Source organism: Microtus pennsylvanicus, chromosome 7, assembly GCF_037038515.1.
Source record: "Microtus pennsylvanicus isolate mMicPen1 chromosome 7, mMicPen1.hap1, whole genome shotgun sequence".
Taxonomy (NCBI): Eukaryota; Metazoa; Chordata; class Mammalia; order Rodentia; family Cricetidae; genus Microtus; species Microtus pennsylvanicus.
In genome coordinates this window covers 116,764,599-116,789,425 of record NC_134585.1, presented here as the reverse complement: position 1 = coordinate 116,789,425, position 24,827 = coordinate 116,764,599, and the positions used below count along the sequence as shown (strand labels likewise).

General features: G+C 43.0%; 1 pseudogene; it reads right to left on the bottom strand.

Annotated features, from left to right (window-relative positions):
• Positions 1 to 11,526: 11,526 nt before the first annotated feature.
• Positions 11,527 to 24,206, bottom strand: LOC142854068 (olfactory receptor 5J3-like; annotated as a pseudogene).
• Positions 24,207 to 24,827: the final 621 nt, after the last annotated feature.

Below are 24,827 nucleotides of genomic sequence, written 5' to 3'. Positions count from 1 at the left end.
TGCTGCAAATGAGAAGAAAGGACGCAGAATAAATGTGCTGAAGGCACCGTTAAGCCATCTCCAGTAAGGGCTCATAAAGGCGTCTGGATGGCGGTCGCCTGTGGGGTTAGCCTTGCAGTGATCATTGTAATAGGCCAAGCCAACTAAGCCCCCAAACCTCCCACCAACTGGCATGGTGGATGAGGGGTGAGAATAAACGGCAGCACACCAAAGCCAGCACTAACCCCCAGTGACTGCATTGCTGTCAGCTCATCGTCTCAGTGCCGTCCCTCCCTTATTATTGTCCCTCTTTGTAAACAGCTAAGTTTTCCCTAAAAGGCATGAATTTCCATTGCAAAAAAATAAAGACAATCACAAGAATTCAGTCATCTACAGATCAGGTCAGTGTTATCCCTCAGTGCACTGCACTGGAGGGTCTTTGCTTCCATTTTATGAGAGAGAGGGAGAGAGAGAGAGAGAGAGAGAGAGAGAGAGAGTGAGTGAGAGAGAGAGAGAGAGAGAGAGAGAGAGAGAGAGAGAGAGAGAGAGAGGAGAGAGACCGTGGATAGGAACATGTACACATAATTGTACATGCACATGGATGTCACAGGTCAGTCTTGGGTGTAGCTTCTTAAGTGCTACCCACATTGGTTTCTGAGGAGGGGTCTCTCCCTGAGACCTCGGGTTGGTTAATTAGGCTAGCCTGGCTAGTCAGTGTCTGCTTCAGGAGCTCTGTGTCTGCTCACCCAGCACTGGACTTACAAGTGTATGCCAACAATCCCTAACTTTTTACTTGGGTGTAAGGATTGAACTCAGGTGCTCATGCTTGCAATAGCAAGCATCTTACTGATGCGTTATATCACTTCATTTATATGACTTCGTTTAAAGTGTTGATCTCAACAGAAAACTATAAACTACTAAGAGAACATTTTTTTTCAAAATGGAAAAAATGAGATTAAACCATCTCTAGTCACAGATTGTTGATTTTATATAAAGTCCCCAGCAATTCAGCAGAAGGTGGCTAAAACTAATAAACAAGTTTGGCGATATTGCATATAAAATGAAACAGTTCTATCCCATACATTTGCACTGACAATCTAGAAAGGACATTTAAGAAATCAATTCTGGAATTTTCAGTAGTTACTGAAAAATTCCCTCCCGATACTATCCTGTATGTTCTTGCATTTTATTATTTTCATTCACATCTTCATATTCTTTACTATATTTCTAAATTTCCACACTTCTACTCTAGAAAAAGGTATTTTTGTCGAGGCTGGACCCCGACAAATGGTGCCACAACATGGGGCTGACCAGTGAATCATGAAAAACATGTAAGAATGTATGGAGGAGAACATGAAGAACCTGAGGAAAAAATTGCACCACAGGTGGATAGCCAGCTGCCAGAGTTGGTCAATGAAAATAAAGAAACTATTTAAGACTTCAAAACTGAAATAAAGACAATAAAGAAAACACAAGTCGAGGGAATTATAGAAATGTTAATTATGAGAAAACTATCAGGAACCACAAATGCAAGCATAAACAGCAGAATACAAGAGATGGAAGAGAGAATATCAAATGATGAAGATACAATAGAGGAAATAGACTCATCTGTCAAAGAAAACATTAAATCTAACAAAAACTTAAAATATCTAGGGTTGAGAAAATTCTTTTCCATCAAGTGGACATAAAAAACAAGCTGGTATAGCTATCCTAATATCTAACAAAATAGATTTCAAACTAAAATTCAATCAAAAGAGACAAAGAAGTACATTTCGTATTAGTCACAGGAAAAATCCATCAAGAGGAAATATCAGTACTGAATATATATGCTTATACTCCATGTTTTTGTTGGATTATTTGTTTTTTTGATGACCAATTTTTTGGAGATCAGTTCTCTGTCTGATGTGGGGTTGGTAAATATCTTTTCCTATTATGTAGGCTGCCGTTTTGTCTTGTTGACTGTGCCCCTTGCCTTGCAGAAGCTTCTCAGCTTCAGGATTTCCTATTTATTAATAATTGTTCTCAGTGTCTGTGCTACTGAGGTCATATTTAGGAGTGCTCTCTTGTACCAATGTATTCAAGTGTACTTTCCACTTTCTCTTCTATGAGGTTCAGTGTGGCTGGATTTATGCTGAGGTCTTTGATCCATTTGGACTTGAGTTTTGTGCATGGTGATAGATATGGGTCTATTTGCAGTTTTCCACATGTTGACACCCAGATATGCCAGCACCATTTGGTGAAGATGCTTTCTTTTTTCCATTGTATATAATTTTAGCTTCTTTGTCAAAAATCAGGTGTTCATAGGTGTGTGGGCTAATATCACAGTCTTCAATTAGATTCCATTGGTCGACCTGTCTGTTTTAATGCCAATACCAAGCTGTTTTCGTTACTATAGCTCTATAGTATAGCTTGAAGTCAGGAATGGTGATGCCTCTGAAAGTTCCTTTTTTTGTTCTTTGAGAAAATCAATAAGATAGACTAACCTTCATCCAAACTAGCCACAACAGAGAAAATATCCAAATTAACAAAATAAGAAATAAAAAGAGGGACATAACAACAGCTCTGAAGGAAATCCAGAGAATCATCAGGTCATACTTCAAAAACCTGTACTTCACAAAATTGGAAAATTTAAAGGAAATGGAAAATTTTCTGGTTACCACATACCAAAATTAAATCAAGATAAAAATAACCAATTTAAATAGACCCATAACCTGCAAAGAAATAGAAGCAGTCATCAAAAGTCTTCCAAACAAAAAAAAAAGCCCAGGGCCAGATGGTTTCAGTGCAGAATTCTACCAGAATTTCAAATGAGAGATTATACCAATACTCCTCAAATTGTTCCACACAATAGAAACAGAAGGAACATTGCCAAACTCCTTTTACGAGGTTACAGTTATCCTGATACTCAAACCACACAAAGACACAATTAAGAAAGAGAATTTCAGACCAGTATCTTTGAAGAACATTGATACAAAAATACTCAATAAAATGCTTGCAAACAGAATCTAAGAATACATCAGAAAAATCATCCACCATGTTCAAAATCGACTTCATCCCAGAGATTCAGGGATGGTTCAACATATGAAAATCTATCAATGTAATCTACCATATAAACAAACTGAAATAATAAAATCACATGATCATTTCATTAGATGCTGAAAAAGCATTCAACAAAATCCAACACCCTTTCATGATGAAGGTCTTGGAGAGATCAGGGATATAAGGAACATACATAAACATAATAAAGGCAATATACAGCAAGTCAATAGCTAACATCAAACTAAATGGAGAGAAAAATCAAAGTGATTCCACTAAAATCAAGAACAAGACAAAGCTATCCACTCTCTCCACTCTATATCTACTCAATGTAGTACTTGAAGTTCTTGCTACATCAATAAGACAACAAAAGGAGATCAAGGAGACACAGAATGGAAAGGAAAAAGTCAACTCTCATTATTTGCTGATTATATGATAGTTTACATAAGCGATCCCCAAAATTCTACCAGGGAATTCCTACAGCTGATAAACACCTTCAGTAATGTGGCATGATACAAGACTAACTTTAAAAAGTCAGTAGCCCTTCTACAAACAGATGATAAATGGGCTGAAAAAGAAATCAGAGAAACATCACTCTTCACAATAGTCACAAATAACATAGAATATCTTGAGGTAACTCTAATCAAACAAGTGGAAGACCTGTATGACAAGAACTTTTAAGTCTTTGAAGAAAGAAATTGAAGAAGACACCAGAAAATGGAAAGATCTCCCATGCTCTTGGGTAAGTAGACTTAACATAGTAAAAATGGCATGACCGTTATCAGTTGGCATTAGAGAATGATCTCTCCTGGTACTTAGGAAGCCTGCCAGCATTTGTCTCTTTCCCCCTGGCCAGTGGCAGGACCCATCAATCCCTTTGTAAATGAAACATCCCTCCCTGTGTTCAGTTGAACATGAAGGCATGAGTTCCACAAAGAGACCCAAAATCAAGTCACCGCCAAGAGATCTTAAGAGGCCCACCAACTGAGACTTTTCCTACAGAATGGCTAGTATGAGCCCACCCGCAGAATGATGAGCTCAATTCTTCATGCCTTTTCCCCTAGAATCATTGCCATGGATTCATATATGTGTTTTCTACTGTGTTCTTGGCTACAGGAACACAAATGAGAACATTATAGAGAACAGTTCCAGTGGTTATGGTGCTGACAAGCTTCAGCAGAAGGGGACAGAACAAATGCCATGGTAAGTAGGTTGTTAATAGGACTCCTATCATGCACACTTCTTGGGTCCACTTCCTCATCTTCAAAGACAGCAGCAGCAGAACATCTTTCAATGTGTTCAAGGATCCGTGTTTGGGTGGTCGGTAGTAAGTCAGTTCCCATTGTCTGTTGAACTTGTATGGTGTGCAATAACTGAAGTATCACACAAGTATTTAGTCATTGTGTGTTCTTTAAAATACTTTTTTTTTGGTCCAAAATAGGCAAAACTATTCTGTGATGATTAGTGGACATACCATTTCCTCTCTGGATGGCACTGATTGAAAGACAGAAGGCACACTAGAAGAGCTTCTGAAATGACGGGAAAGTTGTGTTTCTTGATTTGCATAGTGATTCCATGGGCTCAGACATTTGCAAAACATTGTTAGTTGTAGTGGCACATTATTTGTATTTTGATAAATACATCTTGCCTGAAGACCAGAGGCAAAGCTAAAGCCACTAGAGGTCAGGTGATGGTGACACACACCTTTAACCCCAGGATTTGGAAGACAGAGTCAGATGGATCTCTGTGAGCTCATGGCCACCCTGGGCTACACAAGATCAATGCAGAAACAAATCCAGGGGATGGTGGCTCACACCTTAAATCCCAGTACTAGGGAGTCATATGCTCTTAATCCCAGCACTAGAAGGAATATAAAATGAGAGAGAGGGAAAGGCTGTTTGTTTGTCCAACCTTCGAAGAGGTAAGACTTTGCTTTTCTGGTTTTGGGGTTGAACCCCGATATCTATCTCTGGGTTTTTGTTATTTGTGTTGTAGTTAGTTTGCACATCTTCTGCCTTTCCATCCTGACAGTCCTAATTGTATGCACCTCTAGTCCTCACCCCTGGGCAGAACCAGGGAGATCATGAGTTTGAAGCCAGTTTGGGATTTATAGAGAGAGAGTTATCTCCTCTCTTCTTCTTCTTCTTCTTCTTCTTCTTCTTCTTCTTCTTCTTCTTCTTCTTCTTCTTCTTCTTCTTCTTCTTCTTCTTCTTCTTCTTCTTCTTTCCCTCCCTTCTTCCCTCCCTCCCTCCCTTTCTCTGAGAAAAGGCTATACTTAATGAGGGAAAATCTCTACCAGATGAACTTCAGACAGAGCATTAATATCTAGACTATGTAACGGACACAAATTAGGCAAGAGTGCTTGCACCCAAGAAATGCTTTGTCAGCTAATCTTAGGTGTTTGTGTCCTGAAGGAAACAGACCTGGCATAAAATAAGCCAAGGGAATTTGTTTGGTGTTTAAATTCTTTGAACACAAGGAAATGGCATATTCATTCATATCTGATTCTTTCATGCAAATCAATAATTTTAAATTTAATTTTCATGGCTCCTGGAGAATTGCTTTTCTACTTCACACACGCATACTCACGCATACACACATGCATGTACACACACACACTATTCAGAAAAGTTTTTCTAAAAGAAAATCTAGAAGATTTTAGGTGTTTGGCCAAGTTCATCTATTCTCTTTAGCTATAAACTCCTTTCACCTTGATTCACGTTACTGTTTGTATAGTTTCATATGACATGAGCATGCTGGATCGGATGAAATATTAGAATGTCATGTAGTCAAACATCTATTAAACTTCATATGCAAATTCAGAGCATTTCCATCAGGAGAAGTGGCTGGAGGTCTCTCCCATCTCAAAGATCCCATTGTTTGATGATGAACTGGCCTTCCTGTTCTTACCTGTGCAGCTTTGGCCTCTTAGCAAAATTCATGATTTCCAGTGGAAGCCACCGAAAATTGGGGCACTGCTTCTCTATCCGCCTCTACCTGTAGGTAGCCTCCCACTTGGATCCTATTGCCCATGACCGTTCACTAGGCAGTCTTTGTGATTACCCTCACCAACTGTCACTCACTCAAACCTGTGACCAGTGCTATGTCTCCTGTTTGGTGGGGGTCTTCCCATCACTTGTATTAGTATGCATGTGCAAATGATCAAACGAGACACTCGTGTAAACGGTCTCAATCCTTTCCCTTACAGTCTTCTCCGCAAGTCCTGTGACCGACAACAACGGCATAGACACAGCAGTACTGTGTCCTGAACACTGATGCCATACCAGACGCCATGCTGAATGTCTGTCTTGAGTGCCCATCATTACATACGCGTTTAAAGTTGCATAAGGTCTGCAACTGGAATTTCATAGTGTCCATCTGACTTTGAACGTCATAATCTTCCAAGGATGCTGTCCTACTAAAAACATTTCATGGAATAAGAACATGGGAGGATGAAAGGGAAGGAGGCAGGCAGGAAGGAAGGGAGAGAGGGGAAGGAGAAGGAAGGGGAGATGGAAATGGAGAAGTGGAAATAAGGAAAACCTATAATTTTTCAAATTTTCTGAGAACTCAATCAAACCACCATCCTTCCCCCAAACAACAACAAAACAAACACAAATAAAGTTATTGGTAAATGAGTCAATTTATATTTCTTGGAACTATAACTATAAAAATAGAATGATTAGCAGTTGTATTTTCTATCAGTGGTCCCTATCTTCAGGCAACCTTGGAAAGAGTTCACAGTGCTTCCCAGGCATGAGTTTCTTGAGTCCCCATCCCAATCATAACAAAGACCACTGGTTCTTTAACCAGTGTAGTTAATCTCAGGATTGAGAAGAGGGTGACTCTATGGGAAATTATACTTCTACACCAGATCACAGCCTAGATAGTACAGAGCCAATATTCAGATTTATGTGGGGGTGGGCTGGAGGGCTGGCTTGGTGGTTAAGAGCACTTGCTGCTCTAGTGGAGGACTAGAGTTCCCAACATCCATGTAGAATGTCTCACAACTACTTGTGACTCCAGCTCTAGGAGATCCAACACCCACTTCTGGCTACTGGGGCATCCACTTCGTGTGTGGCATATACTCACATAGACACACAATACGTATAAATGAAAATATATCCTGAAACAACAACAGAAATTTGAGTCCCTTTACATGGATACATATGCCAGAGTATGGAAGAAGTGCCTTCCAATGACCCCTATGTGACAGATACCCTCTGGTCATTGACCGTCATGGAGCCGCATATTCCTGACGGTACCTGATCTCCACACCTACCTGAAGCTGCCCAGGATGCAAAAGCTGTTAATTAACCATCCAGGTTGACGTTAAGACCCCCAGAATCCAAACAAAGAAAGAAGAAAAATCTATCCCCACAAATTGTCCTCTGATCTCCACATAGACACTGAAATGTGTGTGTGTGCATGTACACACAGGGAATTAATTAATTAATTAGTTAATTAAACTCTTTCGCCAGACCCATGAGGAAATAAAGAGGTTGAATGGAGACAACCGGGTTGATCTAGAAGGTTAACCCTATTCATCAGTTCTAGTTCAGAAAACACTTGAGAAAGATCACAGCTCTTGAGCTGGTAAGTTTGATGCCGTGACCGCTTGACCTGTGAGATCTTGCTGCTCACTCTCTACGAGCAAAGGCCCCCACAGTGACCATGCAACAGCCTTTTCCTAAGCCAAAACAACTCTTCTCTCTTTCCCAATCACCAAATCACCCCAGAAGATAAATTATTGAGAAAAATCAAAATAAGCCAGTTTACAAAATTTCTTTCTAAAGCGATGGAGGGCAAGGAAATAATTTGCAGACTTCAGAGCTTTACACAGCAAACAAGCTGATCGCAGCACATCTCCCAAGGATCAGTGTGCTGTGAAATCAAGATAAGAGCCCTTGGCTGAGTGGATAAAAAGGTTTCTGATTACAAGTGTTATGCAAACTCAATTACAATTTATTTAAACAAATTTCCGTCGGCTCCTACCGTCAAAGCATAATGAATTAAAGGAGAAATGTGACCTTATGGGTTTTTTTCCCCTGAAAATTATAGCCACATTTGTGCTTGTCAGATTCATAGTAGGACTAGTGAGTTGTTAGCTGTGAGCATAGTTCCCACCGATTATCTCCTTAAGGAATTCCTTAGGATAATAAACAACTAATGCCATTTCAATTCTGGCTTTCTTATTGCTACTTTAGTAACTGATGCCCATAAAAATGATATTAAGACTATTGCTATTACATAAATGTCATGAAAAGGATGATAAGAATATGAGCCAGGTTTCATAATTGATTTTTCGGGGTTGATATCATAAGCTGGGCAGAGTTGTCACATGTGTGATAGTTAATAAGTAAACTGCTTACCACGGACACCCGTTGGAAGCCTTGCGTCTCTGGCTCTAGTGTGAGCAAGCATCGGTGTCCTCCACAACATTGGACTTTGGCAGAAGTGGCTGTTGACCTTCCTGCATCACGACGACCTGTCCTCCTTGTGGTCTGCCTATTACACACTCATTGCTTCTCAGAGGAGTCAAAGCCTGTGATTTCTCTGCTTTTCTAGGATGGCAATTTATAAAGGTTCATATGCCGACCTTTAGGGAGTAGCCTAGCTGATCTCTTTCTCAGCAGCTGTCTGGAACACCTTAGCACACAGATACAAGGGCAACAGCCTAAGTAGAAGCTGTCTCAATGAAGAACAATTAACTCTCTTGTGCATTCATTAAGGTCATGAAAAAAAAATCTTTTCCCAACATGCAATGAGAACAGCTACCTCTTTTGGGACGTTTGTTAGTGAATTTCAGTCCTAAATGTACTGTTACATTTGTGGCAGCTAAAGCCTGAAGACCCGTCTGTCCTCCTTCCCAGTGGGCATGCAAGCATGTCAGCTTATTTGATTGGATTCTCCACTGTACAAATGACTAGTAACCATGGCCAAGAGATTCAGATCTAGACTTCCCGCTATGAGCCCTGTCAGTTGGGTCTGTATATGAGCCATGGTTCCAACAGCATAGCTGCTTTCTTAGCTGTTAGTTAATCCTAGCGGGGCTACATTTTGGGTGGGAAGGCTTCTTTCTGTTCCTTCTCAGCAACGCCTTATACCTTATGCCAATTCTTTGTCTTTTTATTGTTCATAAAATGCTATTGACACCGTTTGCTCTTGTGCAGTTTAAAGGGAAGAAATCACGGCCATCAAATGGCTCTATAGGACACAAATGGGGAGAGAGCTGTGAGTCTGAAAACATTACAATGCTTCATTGTATCATTTTTGAATTAAAATATTAGCCAGAACTGAATGTTCATGCAAGTCTATCTTCATTGTCGACTTGATTGGATGTGGACTCACCTAGGGGGCACACCTCTGAGCCTGTGTGTGAGACAGTTTCCAGAGAGGCTTAATGGAGGGCCACACCATGCCAAGGACCCCTGTTGCGTGACACTGTTCCTGACGATAGACAGAAGTCTAATGTGGTGAACCAATGAAGTTTTTAGGTGGGGCAGGAGGGTTATTTACGACAATCTGGCTGAGGAGCTAGTTACCAGAGCAGAAACTACTCCAAGACAGCTGCGTCACTGAAGTCCACCCGGCATGGGTGACAACTCATGGAAGCTGGAAAATTAGAAAGCACCGCATCGCACGCAGGCAGATCAGCGGGCTAGGAAGTGTGCTGTTAGGGGTTGTTTTGTTTGTTTTTGTTTGCAGAACTTGCCCCAATCTAGAGTCATCTGGGAAGAGGGAACCCCGACTAAGAAAATGCGTCTATCAGCTGGCCTGTAGGCATGTCTGTGGGACATTTTCTTGATTAATGATTAGTGTGGGAGGGCCCAGCCTTCCAGGAATGGCACCCTACCTGGGTGGGTGGTCCTGAGCTGTATAAGAAAGCAAATGGAGCAAACCATGAGAAGCAAGCTAGTTAACAGTGGTCCTTAATGGTCTCTCCTTCAGTTCCTGCCTCCAGGTTCCTGCCTTGACTTCCCTTCATAGTAGACTATGATTGGAACACGTAAGACAAATAAACTTCTTCCTCCCCAAATTGCATTTGATTGTGGTGATTTAGCACAGCAATAGGAAGCAAACCCGGACAGAGGGGCATCTTTTTCAGGCATCTCATGTCATCTGAGCCTCTTCTAAGCAGCTTGGCTGATGTCTGCTTCTGTCCAGGACTCTCTGGAAACACTCTTAGCAGTCTTTACGGGTTACCTATGCTCGGAGAGAGAGAGGGTCCTGGTAAATCTGGTCTGTTTCAGGGACATCCTGAAGTTATTACAGTCATCATTTTCTGAACTAAAGGAACTTCTTGCAGAATGGAATGTTTCACTTCCCTTTTGAACACCCTGTTTTAATGAGTTTCCCTCCATGATGGAGGTTTATTTCAAAGGAAATTGCTGCCCAATAACTGGGAACCCAGACTGAACAAAAAAGGAAAAAGGAGAGAGGAAGCCGAATAGCAACACTGAGTATCAGTCCCTGCTTCTAGACTCAACATTGAAAAGGAACCAGCTGCCCCACGCTTCTGTTGCTATGACTTCCATACCTTAATGGGCTGTGTCCCACAAATTTGGACCAAAAATAAACATGGGCTTCACTAAGATGCTTGTTCAGGAATTTTTTTCACAGTATAGTAACTATTACAATCTCTAAAGCTCACAAAATCTTGAATATGGAGCTTTTTCATGTGTGAAAGAGAAGCACAAAAATGGCCCCCGCTAAACATCTTGATAAAGGCAAATGGAACCAGCTACCATTACCTGCTACAATGGCAATGGTAACCTTTCACACACACACACACACACACACACACACACACACACACACACACTCACATGCAAAGGAAGGGAGGGAAGGAGGGAGGGAGAGAGAGAGACAGAGACAGACAGACTGGAAGGAAAGAAAGAAAGGAAGAATTTAGAAAGCAATTTGGTAGTCATTTGAAATATTGAGTACAAGGCTATCACATGACTTGGCTCTCCCCTTCCTATGTACAAAAGCAAACCCACTCAAGCTTGAGCAGAAATAATCTGAACAATGCTATTCATGACAGGAAGCAAGTGGGAAGAGTTCAAATGCCAGTTAACTGACTAATGGAACAATATTCTATTGCTATATGATAGATTATGGTTTGGCTTAAAAAGGAATGAAGTTCTGATACACATTACAACACGGGTAAAGACTGAGCACATTGTGCCACAGGTAAAAAGTCAGACAAAAAATGCCATATATTATATATTTGCATTTACATTTACATTAAATGCCCAGAATAGGCAAATTCAAAAAGACATAAAATAGATTAGCAGTTTCTCAGAGTTGAAGGATTTGGGAAACATAAGTAATGACTAATGGATAAGGGCCTTTGGGATCCAGTATTGAAAGCACTCCAAAACACTGTTTCATGGGCGATCCCAAGGTACACGAGTTCAGCGTGTGGAATGGGACTCCGGGGAGGAGACAGACAGCTGTGAAGAGGGCCTAAGTGGAGAAAGCACTGTAAAACTACATCTGGATCACTCATCTTCTCCCACAACTAACAATATTCTCAGAAAACAATATTGTCTGACCAGAAAAACCATGTTTTCTAGTAAGCTTCCTCAGGGCACCCTTGACCTCTTTGTTTCACAGGCTGTAGATGATGGGGGTCACAACACAGAAGAGAACAGACACCAGGATGTCCATGTCCAGGGAGTAGCCTTCCCTGGGTCGATCATAGTTGAAGTTGGCTGTTCCAAAGTAAACTACCACCACCACGGTGAGGTGGGAAGCACAGGTGGAGAAGGCCTTTCTCCGGCCCTGAGCAGAGGGAATCCTAAGGATGACAGAGATGATGAGTACGTAGGAGCCTGCAGTGAACAGGCAGGGGCTCAGGCCGATGGTGGCACTGGCCACTTGGAGCACTGACTCATTGACAGAGGTGTCTGAGCAGGAGAGCTTCAGGAGCAGCGGGATGTCACAGAGAAAGTGGCTGATCTGGTTGGGTCCCTACAGGATGAGTGTGGCTGCCAGTGCCGTGTGAGTCACAGAATTCACCACGCCACATAGCCATGAGCCTGCCGCCAAGCAGACACAGACCTTCACACTCATGAGAAGTGGATTCTGAAGATTGATCCCATAGCTGTCATAAGCCATGGATGCCAACAGATGCTCATTGGCTGCTTCTGTCTCAAGCAAAAAGATGTAAGAGATGAGATCTTCTTAGGACAAGGTCTTCTTTTTCTAGCATACCTTGACTATGGTATAGCGCATGTCTAAGAAGTTCAAGTTATGGGTGAAACAACTCAATGGAATGTGGAGGGAAAGACTGATCGACTACAGACACATTTCCCAGAAAATTTGCCAGTTAAACAAATGAAAACCACTAAGACCAGAAAATTTGGAAAAATGGCCCCTGCTCTTCAAGATGGCAAAAAATTATATAAGCTTAATTTAGCCATTGTTGTTTGGATCTCCATTTCTTTGAATTCTGTCTCAATTCAAGTTATAACTTGGAAGCAAGATTTAGAACAGTAGGATGTGGTGGCAAACACTGGAGGAGCCCTAGATACCGCAGCTTGACTTTGAGAACAGGCTCTTTCCCGTGGGGTCTTCTTTATTTTCACGGTCCATATTGTCATCAGTCCGTGAGCACAAAGGGGCAGAAGCGATGACGGATATCCTTGAAAGGCCTGTGAGCACAACAGAGGTAGCCTTCTGGGGTAAAGCTTCAGTGAATCAGCTCAGTTTTATTCCAGAATACGGGGAATATATAGGATTGGGAAGCGTGGAGACGAAGCCTAATTTGCGTTAAGTGGCACGCTCCTGTCATAAGGCTTCCGATGTGGCCGCAGGGTCTATACTATAGCAAAGCTCCTAGTACAAATCTTAGTTACAGTATGTGCCGCAGCGGGAAAGGCTTCTAGCAGGAAACTGTGTCAAGGGTCATGCTAGAGATAAACCAGGCGTCCAAGCTTAGAGACAGCTTTCAGATTCAGTCCTCTGGCGCCCAGAGATGTTCTTCCGACATGGGCAGGTAGAGGGCAGGAAGTCTAGCTAGGGATGGAGTCTGACATGTTGCTGAGCTTTGGAGAGAGCTGCCAGGCCACGATAGACTACAACCTCTGACCATCAATATCTCCCAACACATTCCCGGGTTCCCTAGCTCTGGATTTATTCTTGTGTATGTTATCACTGTCTATTAGCTTTTTTTTTTTTTTTGGATTTTCTATAAGTATCTAAATTCTACTAGGTAAAGAATTTTTTAAAGAAAGATTCATTTAAGAACTTTTTATGTGCCGAAAGAGGGCGGGGGGGGGGCCGAAGTGGGGAGGGTTCTGGATGGAAGCTGGGTGGGCTAGGAAGAAAGAGGCGGAATGCAAGGAGGAGAGGCCCTGCAGAGAGCCCAAGAAGGATAGGGGGCCAAGGAACCTCTGAGCTCTCTGTCCCAGGCTGGCACCGGGCTGGGCCAGAAACTCACCCCAACGCTGGGTCTCCTGGCGCCGAGAGATTAGGCCTCCGTGCTGATGGGGCAGCTCGCAAACAAAGCACCTACTCTGCTTGGTGCAGGCAGGCCATAGAAGCAAAGGAACTCCCACCCGCTTGGGTGCCCCGAGGATTCGGACCCAGTGCCCAGACAGGCTGGGCTGGGTGATGTTATGTGCCGAAAGAGGGCAGTGGGGCCGAAGTGGGGGAGGGTTCTGGATGGAAGCTGGGTGGGCTAGGAAGAAAGAGGCAGTATGCCGGGAGTAGAGGCCCTGCAGAGAGCCCAAGAAGGATAGGGGGCCAAGGAACCTCTGAGCTCCCTGTCCCAGGCTGGCGCTGCGGGGCCAGAAACTCACCCCAACGCTGGGTCTCCTGGCGCCGAGAGATCAGGCCTCCGTATTATTTGTAATAGCCAGAACCTGGAAACAACCTAGATGCCCCTCAATGGAAGAATGGATGAAGAAAGTGTGGAATATCTACACATTAGAGTACTACGCTGCGGTAAAAAACAATGACTTCTCGAATTTTGCATACAAATGGATGGAAATAGAAAACACTATTCTGAGTGAGGTAACCCAGACCCCAAAAGATGAATATGGGATGTACTCACTCATAATTGGTTTCTAGCCATAAATAAGGGTCACGGAGTCTACAATTGGTGATCCCAAAGAAGCTAAGTAAGAAGGTGAACCAAAGGAAAAACATATAGTTATCCTCTTGGCTATGGGAAGTAGACAAAATTGCCGGGGAGAAAATTGGGATCTTGGGGGTGGGGTGGGATGGGGGTAAGAGGAGATGGGGAGAGAAAAGGGAGAAGGAGAGGATGAGGGGAACTAGGGGAAAAAGGAGGATTGGGATAAAGGATGGTTGGTTAGGGGAGCACGGAAGCACAATTCTTAGTTAGGGGAGCCACCTTAGGGTTGGCAAGAGACTTGAACCTAGAGTGGCTCCCAGGAGCCCAAGCCGAAGTCCCCAGTTAGTTCCTTGGGCAGCTGAGGATAGGGAACCAGAAATGACCCTAGCCTGTAGCAATACTGACAAATATCTTGCATATCATCATAGAACCTTCATCTGGTGATGGATGGAGATAGAGACAGAGACCCACACTGGAGCACTGGACTGAGCTCCCAAGGTCCCAATGAGGAGCAGAAGGAGGGAGAACATGAGCAAAGAAGTCGGGACCACGAGGGATGCACCCACCCACTGAGACAGTGGAGCTGATCTATTGGGAGCTCACCAAGGGCAGCTGGACTGTGACTGAAAAAGCATGGGATAAAACTGGACTCTCTGAACATGGCGAACAATGAGGGCTGATGAGAAGCCAAGGACAATGGCACGGGGTTTTGATCCTACTTCATGTTCTGGCTTTGTGGGAGCCTAGCCAGTTTGGATGTTCACCTTCCTAGATATGGACAGAGGGGGGAGGACCTAGGACTTACCACAGGGCAGGGAACCCTGACTGCTCTTTGGACTGGAGAGGGAGGGGGAGAGGAGTGGGAGGAGGGGGAGGGAAATGGGAGGCTGGGAGGAGGTGGAAACTTGTTTTTTTTCTTCCTTTTCTCAATAAAAAAATAAATAAATAAAAGAATTTTTTAATTTTACATACTAGCCCCAGTTCCCCTTCTTTCACCCCCACTTGTCAGCATCCACTCTTCAGAGGGAGTAAGGCCATTCTTGGGAAGTCAATAAAGTCTGGTACACTAAATTGAGGCAGGAACAAGGCTCTCCTCCCTGTATCAAGACTGAGCAAGGTACCCCACCATAGGGAATGGGCTCCAAAAAGCCAGTTCACGCACCCAGGTCAAGTCCTGGTCCCACTACCAGGAGCCCCCCAAGAAATCAATAGGCAAATAATTTATATTAATTCATACATGCTGTATAAACTGGTTAAACGAAAGGAAGGAAAATAAACTCAATGGTAAGCAGGAGACCAAGTGACAGAAGAGAAAAGAATCTTCCTTTTGTCCCACCTTTTTCTGGCTGCTGCCAAAAAGTGATACCCACCATTGGGATGGAACCTCCCACATCTATTAAGGTGATAAAAGAAAAAAAAGCCTCAGGTGATTTTAATTTATATCAAGTTGACATAAAAACCGGAGTTATTCTTCAACTCAAATGCATTTCATCCCAATCCCCTTCCAAGAGAAAAGTCACAATACCAGTTTTTGCCTTATAGACTCTGAGGTCATCTCCATGACCTCAAAATCCTGCAGAAGAGCATTTGCAGGTGTCATTAAGATTATTGGTCATTGGTGCCTAGCCCAATCATCATCCAATAGGCTTCCTCTGGCAGCTGATTGGAGCAGATGCAGAGACCCACAGCCAAATATTAAGCAGAGCTTGAGGAATCCTGTGGAAGGAGGGGAGGAAGGACTGTAGGTGCCAGAGAGGTCGAGGGTACCAGGAGAACATGGCCCACAGAATCATCTAAGCAGGGTTCACAGGGGTTCACAGGAACTGAAACTGCAATCATGGAGCCTGCAGGGGTCTGCGTTAGGCCCTCTACACACATGCTGCAGTTGTTTAACTTGGGGTGCTTGTGAGACTCCTAACAATGGGAAGTGGGGTGTATTTGACTCTTTTGCCTGCTCTTGGGACCCTTTTGCTCCTACTGGGTTGCCTTATCTAGTCTGGATATAATGGTTTGTGCCTAGTCTTATTGCATCTTATTATGCCTTGTTTGGTTGATAGCCTTGGGAGGCTCTTTTATGTAGGGAAACAAGAGAGGGGCAGTGGATCTGGGGGTGGGGCTGAGATAAGGGGAAGGAGGAGAGGCTGAGGTTGGGATATATCGTATGAGAGAAGAATTAAAACAAAGATTATTGATCACATGACTTTAAAATAAAGAGGTTATAGGCCTGGAGAGATGTCTCAGTGGTTAAGAGTGTGTACTTGAAGAGACTGCAGTTCAGACCCTAGCATTCAATTTGAGTGCCTAACAGTCACCTATAACCCTGGCTTTACACTGTAATGGGACATGTTTGTTCTCCAAGGACACGTGTACTTGCATGTACATACTTCTACACAAACATACACATATCTACACAATTTAAATAATAAAAAAATAAAATGAGAGATTGGTTTGGATTGTTTGAGTGTAACTGTGTTAGCTACTTTTCAGTTGCTGTGGTAACATACGATGATCAGGAGCAACTTAGGGAAGAAAAGGCATTTTGGCTGATGTCTCCAGAGAGACAAAAGTCCACCAAGGCTGGAGACAACGTTAGAAAGCAGGCATGGCTGCCAAAGCAAGAAACTGAGAACTCACATCCTCAATCTCCAGCAAGAAGCAGAGAGCAGATTGGAAGTGGCACAAACCTTTAAACTCTCTAGGCCTGCCTCCAGTGACATATGTCCTGCAACAAGGCTGCACTTCCTGACGTCCCCAACAGCAATGGAAGCCTAGTGCCCAAATGATAGAGCCTATGGGACCATTCCCCACTCAAATCACAGTGACTACTACATCAAAGGAGCATTTGAAGGCAGAGATAGTTCTCCAGAGGAAGATGAAGTCTAAGATTAAATCCACACCTTGGATTCAACATGACATTGCTAGCTGGAAATGAAAGGGGCTAACCATTCAGGAAAAGGTAGCTTTTGTCACACAACAATGAGAAACTGAATTTTTGCCAGCTTGAAGAAACTTGGAAGTGGGATCTTCCTCAGAGAGTTTTTAAACACTCTCCCTTCCCCATTCTCTTTTTCTTTCTTCCCAGTTCTACCACTCAGAAAACAAAGAGAATATTAAAAAAAAGCCAAATTTATACCATTCAATTTCCTATTTAGTAGCTCCATAAACAGGGAAAGATAAGCAAGGATCTGGAACCTTTGTGCAAATCAGTGATTTACAGCCAAAGTCATCATAGCATGTGTGTGTGTGTGTATTTATGTGAACATGTACAACAAGCATGTACATTGTACCAAAAATCATGAGTGGCGATCAGAGGGCAGCTTCTAGGAGTCAGTTCCTTCCTTCAGCTCTGATTTTTGGCGATGAGAGTCCGGTCCTTTGGCTTGATGGCAAAGACTTTACCCACTGAGCCAGTGGGCCAGCCAATACTGCCTCATTTTGAAACAAAGTTTGGTAGAATTCCAGCCACACTATTCACTAACTACATCCTTTGGCTGGTTATGTCACAATGGCAGTAATGAGCACTTAAGCAAGGGACCAAAAAGCCCACAATCATCTAAAGTATTTGTGTTCTCACCCTTTACAAAGAAAAGTCCCCCAAGTCTTTGTGTAGTCTTTTGGGGGAGGGTGGCGACTTTAGTAGTACTGCTTAATCTAATTTGAATTTCAAAATCTCCACTTTGTCACTTGTTAACCTTGACCTTAAGCTTTTTAATTAGCTTTGAAAGTTTGAATTTTGTCTTGTGTAAGATGAAATAATGTGAGAATTACAGAGTTTTTGTGAAAATTAAGTTAAGAAATGAATAACAGAGCAATGAACTATTGGGAGGTGCTCACTTGGGAAACACAGATTGTCCTAGGGTTTCTATTGCTACAAGGAAATAGCATGACCAAAAGGCAGGATGGAGAGGAAAGGGTTTACTTGGCCTACACTTCCACATCACTGTTCATCATCAAAGGAAGCCAGGATACGAACTCAAGCAGGGCAGGTACCTGGAGGCAGGAGCTGATGCAGAGGCTATGGAGAGGAGCTGTTTACTGGCTTGCTCCTCATGGCTTGCTCAGCCTAATTTCTTATAAAATCTGGGACTAGCAACCCAGGAGTGGCCCTCCCCCATCAATCACTACTTAAGAAAATGCCTTTCAGATAGACCTTAAGGAGTCATTTTCTCAATTGAGGTTCCGTCCTTTCGATAACTCTTGCCTGTGTCAGGTTGACATAAAACTAGCCAGCACGCATACTGTCTCCCTATTCTGCCCATGCTCCACTCTGAGCTTCCTGTGAGATGTTCCTTCTCCAGCTTAAATCATTACTACTTCTACACCCCTTCCAGCTCCACCCAGAAGCAATAGTATAAATAATTAAATCCACACATTTTTCCTTTTCATAAAACAAACATTCATGAACAACCCCTACCTTTTGTCTTGTGTCATGGTTACGCATTCTGAGCATATTGTTATATGATTCCAGTAAGGAAGGGAGGTAGATTTCATCACTGACGGTTTTTAGTAATATGATTTCCTCTAAAAAATGGAAACATGACTCTGCAAGTCACGCTATAAAATGTTTAATAAAATTAGGGTGCGAGCCTCTACATTTCCTCTCACAACATGCTCTCTCTGTTGGAAGCCTGAGATTGACATTTTCTGGTTCATTTCTCTCTTCCCTTGCCTGTGTCTAAATCTTCAGCAAATGTTGTTGATTCACCCTTTCAAATATACTTCAATTTATGAGTTTATTTCTATTCCTGTGATCAAACATAAATAGAATTTACAGCCTAGATCCTTTTCATTCTTGAAGTCTCAGCTTGAATATCAGTTTTTTTGGATTTTAAAGTTGTATTACATAGGGTCACACGAGGTCACATCCATGCAAGTGTACAATGTAGTGTAAACGTTCCCCATCCCCCGATACTCTCTCTTCTCCTCTCTCCCTCCCATCAGCCCCCTCTGTTCTCCTAGATTCTTTCACTTCTTCTTTTATGCCATGTGCATGTATATGACTTTATAGCTTTATAAAGTTTAAGAACAGTGAGTGAGGGTGAGTTTAATATTTATTTTTCTGGAGACTGACTTACATCACTTAATAGGATAATTTCCAGTTGAATCCATTTTCTTGTAAATGATGAAGCTTTATTCCTTTTTGTGGCTGAAAGATTCCAGTGTGATTATGAGCCACTTAAATTTGTTTTTATGTGTGTGTTTGTGTGAACTTACGTATGCATGTGTTCACATGTGCCTGGGGAGACCGAGGTCAATCTAGAGGGTCATTCTTCAGATGCCGCCCACCTTGTTTTTTGACGCAAGTCTCTCGAAGGCTTTCGAGCTCACTGAGTAGACAGGGCTGTTTGGCTAGGAGGTCCCAGAACCCTGTCTGTCTCTGCCTCTTCAGGACTGAGATCAGAAACACACGCCACAGCCTCAACTTCTTCATATAGAGTCTGGGGCTCCGACTCATGTCCTAAAACGTGTATGGCAAATACCGACTAAACCACATCCCCAGCGCCCAGCCACATTTTCTTCTTAGCTGGCTCTTCAAAGTTGCTCTCCCGAAGAGTACTGTGGCAAAGGCTGATGCCCTGTCTCTGTGTTACCTTGACTTAGAGCCATTTGTGTAAATACCCAGGCATGATATAGGTGGGTATATCATTTCTCTTTTGAGGAATCTCCACGCTGAATTCCACAGTGGCCGGGCGTGTGTACAACCCCATCAACGTGCCTGAGGGTTCCCTTCGCCCACATCCTCCCCAACACTTGTTAATCATTTTCTTGAAGACTGACATCCTGATGGGGTTGAGATGGGATCTCGGTGTCATTTTATTGCATTTCTTGAATGGTCCTTTGCATCCAATCTCTTAAAACTGTCGATCGTAATGTATTTAAAAACGCTGCAAACAGAAGTCACGCCATGCAACAAGGCACATAGGAGGTTTATTTGAAGAGGAGAGAGAAGGGGCGTGGGGCGTGGAAGGAGACCCATTCCTAGGAACAAGAGCGGTGGAAGAGAAAGAGCGGGGGGAGGGGGAGGGAAAGATGGGGTTTTTCAAGACAGGGATTCTCTGTAGCTTTGGTGCCTGACCTGGAACTAGCTCTTGTAGACCAGGCTGGTCTCAAACTCACAGAGATCCGCTTGCCTCTGCCTCCCAAGTGCTGGGATTAAAGGCGTGTGTCACTATAGCAAATGTGCACACGAAGTACTTCCTGACTACGGTTGAGAACACATCCTGTCAGGACCCCAAGGGCAGACTGGTACCTGAATCCTAATACCCCCTTTTGTTTATTATAAAAAGGTGAGGTTACAAAGAGGTAGCAGGTGAGGTGGGGAATGGACACTGTGTTCTTGAAATTGCTTCGTGATGATAGGGGTGGGGTTGCGCAGTCTTTTCGGGACCTGAGAAAGCTCAGGTGCTGGCCACATCCTGGGGTATCGGACTGTTTCATTTCACTGTCCGGGCTCTGTGGAACTATCAGGTGCCGCTTGGACCTGGCAAAATGCTATTCCAGGTGGATCCAAGTTGAGCTCACAAGAACTTTAAGTTTACAAAAGGGATATGTTTTAGAGACATTAGAAAGCAACCAAAGAGAACTGAAAATCCCGATCTTGTGGGCACAGTACTATAGTAGTAAAGTATAGTCTTTAGTGATCTGCCAGAGCTAGACTATAGCTTCATTTATTTAAATTCTCTGGAAGCTTGGTGTTGAACAGTTGGCAAAGATATAAGTACTTAGGCCTTCTAAACCAAAGTTACCAATCCAAAACATTTGAGGCTTGTTGCTGCTTTCTTCCTCTAAAAGAGATAAAATGAACAGAGAGCTCATTAGGACTGAGAAGCGTACTCTTTAACCGTAGTAAAAGATGGCTGCCAGCCACATAGCTGCTGACATCATGATGAGGTCACCAGCCAAGATGGAGAAGAGTCACGTGGTTGCTGTTTAGATAAAAAAGAAAGGAAGGTTCAGTGTGTGCTGAGCATGAGGAAGCTGACTTCTCCATCTGCCCCGCACGTTACAGCAAACAAATAGGACATTTAGAGAGGGAGAGCAGACAGTAAAAGAAAGAAAGAGGAGAATTTTTCCTTAGTTTCCTGACTGCTTAACCCAGGGTATACTGAGGCCAGATTTGATTTGAAAGGAGTGCTCGGTGGGTCTCCAAAAAACATCCCAATGGGAGTGAGGAACTGTTGATGATGACACAGCTCCCATGAGTGAGCAGAAAAGTCAGACCCAAGGGGCTGCAATTCCTAGTGTCACAGGAATTCAGAGAGGATCAGATTAAGTAGGCACAGGCTGTCCCATGTGAAACCACACAACAGGGGCCAAGGGCTCTGAACCTGAGGGAGACACAGGCACCTGGTACCAGGTCTTTGAGAAAAGCCGGAAGGCGAGGAGAGGACTGTGCTTGAGAAAGGAAGCCTCACATCCAGGGAAATGGTCAGAGGCTGGTGGACCCGCCAAAGACCCAGTTGCCAGTATTGAACAGAAGGCAGAGCCACCAGTGAATGGGAAAGCAGATTTGCTGCAGGCGGAAGAGAGCAGATCAGAAAGCAGTATCTAAGTAGTCATTGAGCCAGATCTGACTGCAAAGGTGGATGAGTTTGGAAGTCCTTAAGAATTCAAAGAGGGTCGCTTTTGAGAAGATACAGGCTGCTCAATGATTTATCAAACACAGAACAGGGGCTCCAAACGAGGGAGTCATTGTTACCTCGTACCAGGACTTGAGGGCGCCAAAAGGTGAGAATCCACGCTTGAGAGATGAGTCCTCCACTCAGAGGTGGAGAAGAGAGGGCTCACCAGTCATGTCAGCGTTAGATGGAGGGGCCCAGTGATTTGCTAGTTGGAAAAGTGAGGGTGTCGTATGTGGGCCAGGTTCCAGGGTCCTGGCATGCCTCAGACTTCCAGCAGGCCGGAGGAAGCACCAGGAGAGCCTTTCCTGGCCAGGGAAACAACGTCATAATTTAAAAAATGCCGTGAAGAGGCATCCGTACAACAGGGCTCAGCTGGGAGGTTTATTGGAAGAGGACCGAGAAGGGGCAGAGAAAGTGACAAAGAGAGGGGCAGAGATTGGTCCCTGGGGACAAGAGTGGCAGAAGAGAAAGAGAGGGGGCAGGCAGGCAGGGAGGGAGGGAGGGAGGGAGGGAGGGAGGGAGGGAGAGAGAGAGAGAGAGAGAGAGAGAGAGAGAGAGAGAGAGAGAGAGAGAGAGAGATGGGAGGTGGGAACAAAGCTAACATGCACAGGAAATGCTCTTAGTGGAGACATATCCTGTCAGGACCCTAAGGGCAGACCAATACAGGTGCCTGAATCCTAACACTGTCTGCTTTATTTATTGATTGGGTTGCTTGGTTTTTGGTGTTTAGTTTTTCTAGCTATTTGTGTATTCTAAATATTGACCATGTGTATAGCTATGCATATATATATATTTATGTATGTATATATATATATATGTATAGCTAGTAAATATTTCTATTTATTCTGTAGCTGTCTATTCATTCAAGTAATTGTTTTTGGTTCATAAACTTTTTAATTTCTTTTTTATTGGAAATAGATTTTTTACCATACACTATAGTCTGATTACAGTTTCCCCTCCCCCAACACCTCCCAGGTTCTCTTTACTTCTCCATCCACCCAAATCCATATCCTTTCTCTATCTCATTAGAATATAAACAGGCATCTAAAAATAACAACAAAATAAAAACAAACAGACCAGAATAAGACAAACAAACAAACAGAAAAGTGAGCCAAAGAAAAAGCACAAGAAAAACATATAAACTCAGAGACACACATGTTCGCACATACAGAAACCCCCTAAAAACACATTATATATACGCAAAGGACCTGAAGGGAGGACCATTTGTGAGCGGTTATCAATTGAAGACAGTTTCTAGTCTAGAAAGAAAGGTGCTTTTTAATTTCTTGAAACTCCATTTGTCCCCTGCTGGCACTTTCTCCAGTCTCTCAAGTCACTCAGACAGTGTTTATCTAAACCTTGGAGAGTTTCCCTGAATTTCCTCCTGTCTTTCAGAGTCTCAGATCTTGTACTCAACTATTGATCCATTTGTAGTTTGTTTTGTGCAGAGTGAGACTAATAAATCTAGTTTCATTCTTTTATTTTAAATGTATTTTATTTTAGGTTATGTCTGTGAGTGTTTTGCCTGCACAGACCCACGAAGGTCAGAAGAGGTCATCTGATCCCTGGTACGGGATTTTAGGATGCTGGAAGCCATGGTGGGGGTGCTGAAAACCAAACCCAGGTCCTCTGTAAGAGTGGCAGGTGTTGCTACAACCACCGAGCCACCCATCTCTCCAGCCCCTTCTTTCTTTCTTCTGTGTAGTGATGAGGCAAGCAGGCCTGCTTTTCATCCCTCCTGGCTCCCGCACAGCTAGCTTAGCTCCGGAAATAATAGCACAGAAACTGTATTCATTTAGACACAGCCTGGCTCATTAATTCTAACCTCTTATTGGCTAGCTCTTACATATTGATTCAACCCATTTCTAATAATGTGTATCACCACTTGACTGTGGTTTACAGGGATGAGTCTAACCCGCGTCTGTCTCGGAGAGGAGAGCCATGGCACCTGTCTGACTCTGCTTTTTTTCTCCCAGAATTCTGTTCGGTCTACTCCACCTATCTAAATTCTGCCTTATCAAAAAGCCAAGACCGTTTCTTTATTTGACCAATGCAAGTAACACATAGACAGAAGACCCTCCTACACCACTTCTGCATGCTGATAACTAGTTTTTCCAGAACCCTGTTTTTGCAGCTGCTGTCTTTTCTTTAATATGCATATCTGTTTGACATGTTTATCAAAACTCAGTGACCGAGGCCGTGCAGGGTTATGTTTGGATCTTCTGTTCTATTCCATTGGTTTGCATTTTTGTTTTCATGGGAGTCCCGTGTGCTTCCATTACAATGGCTCTGCAGCGTGATGTGAGCTGAGGGTGGCGCTGTTCTGCCTCTGGGTTTTGTTGTGGCTGCTTTGATTCTCTAGGGACTTCTGTGCTTTCATAAGAATTTAAGATGACCTTTTGTAGTTCTGTGAATAACGCCACTAAAGTCTCAATGGAGATTGCGTTGTATCTGTAGATTGCTTTTGGTAGTATGGCCATCTTCACGGTATTAATTATCCTAATCAATAAGCATGGGAAGCTTTTTTATCTTCCAGCTACTTCTTCACCCTCTTTCTTCAGTGTTCCTAAGTTTTTATTGTAGAGATATCTTCCTTGCTTACATTTATTCTTACTATTTTGTGGAGAAAATTATAAATGGGGTTGTTCTTATTTTTTTCTCAGCATAGTTATTCTTAATATAAATGAGGGTTGATGGCTCAGTGGTTAAGAATACTGCCACTCTTCCAAGGGACCTGAGTTAAATTCTCAGCACCCATATGGTTGATTCACAAATGTCTATGATTCAGTTCCAGGGATCTGAAGCCCTTTCCCAGCAACTGCAGGCACCAGGCAGGCATGTGGTGCATAGATATACATTCAAGCAAAATACTGATACACAGAAAGTAAAAATGAATAAATCATCTACATATGTGATAGATAGAATGTTAGATACATAGGTAGGTAGGTAGAGATAGATAGGTAAAATGGTAGGAGATAGATAGATAGATAGATAGATAGATAGATAGATAGATAGATGATAGACAGACAATAGAGATAGATAGGTTACTGGGTTGTTAGGGTTTTTTTAATATTAATTTTGCATCCTGCCACTTTGATGAA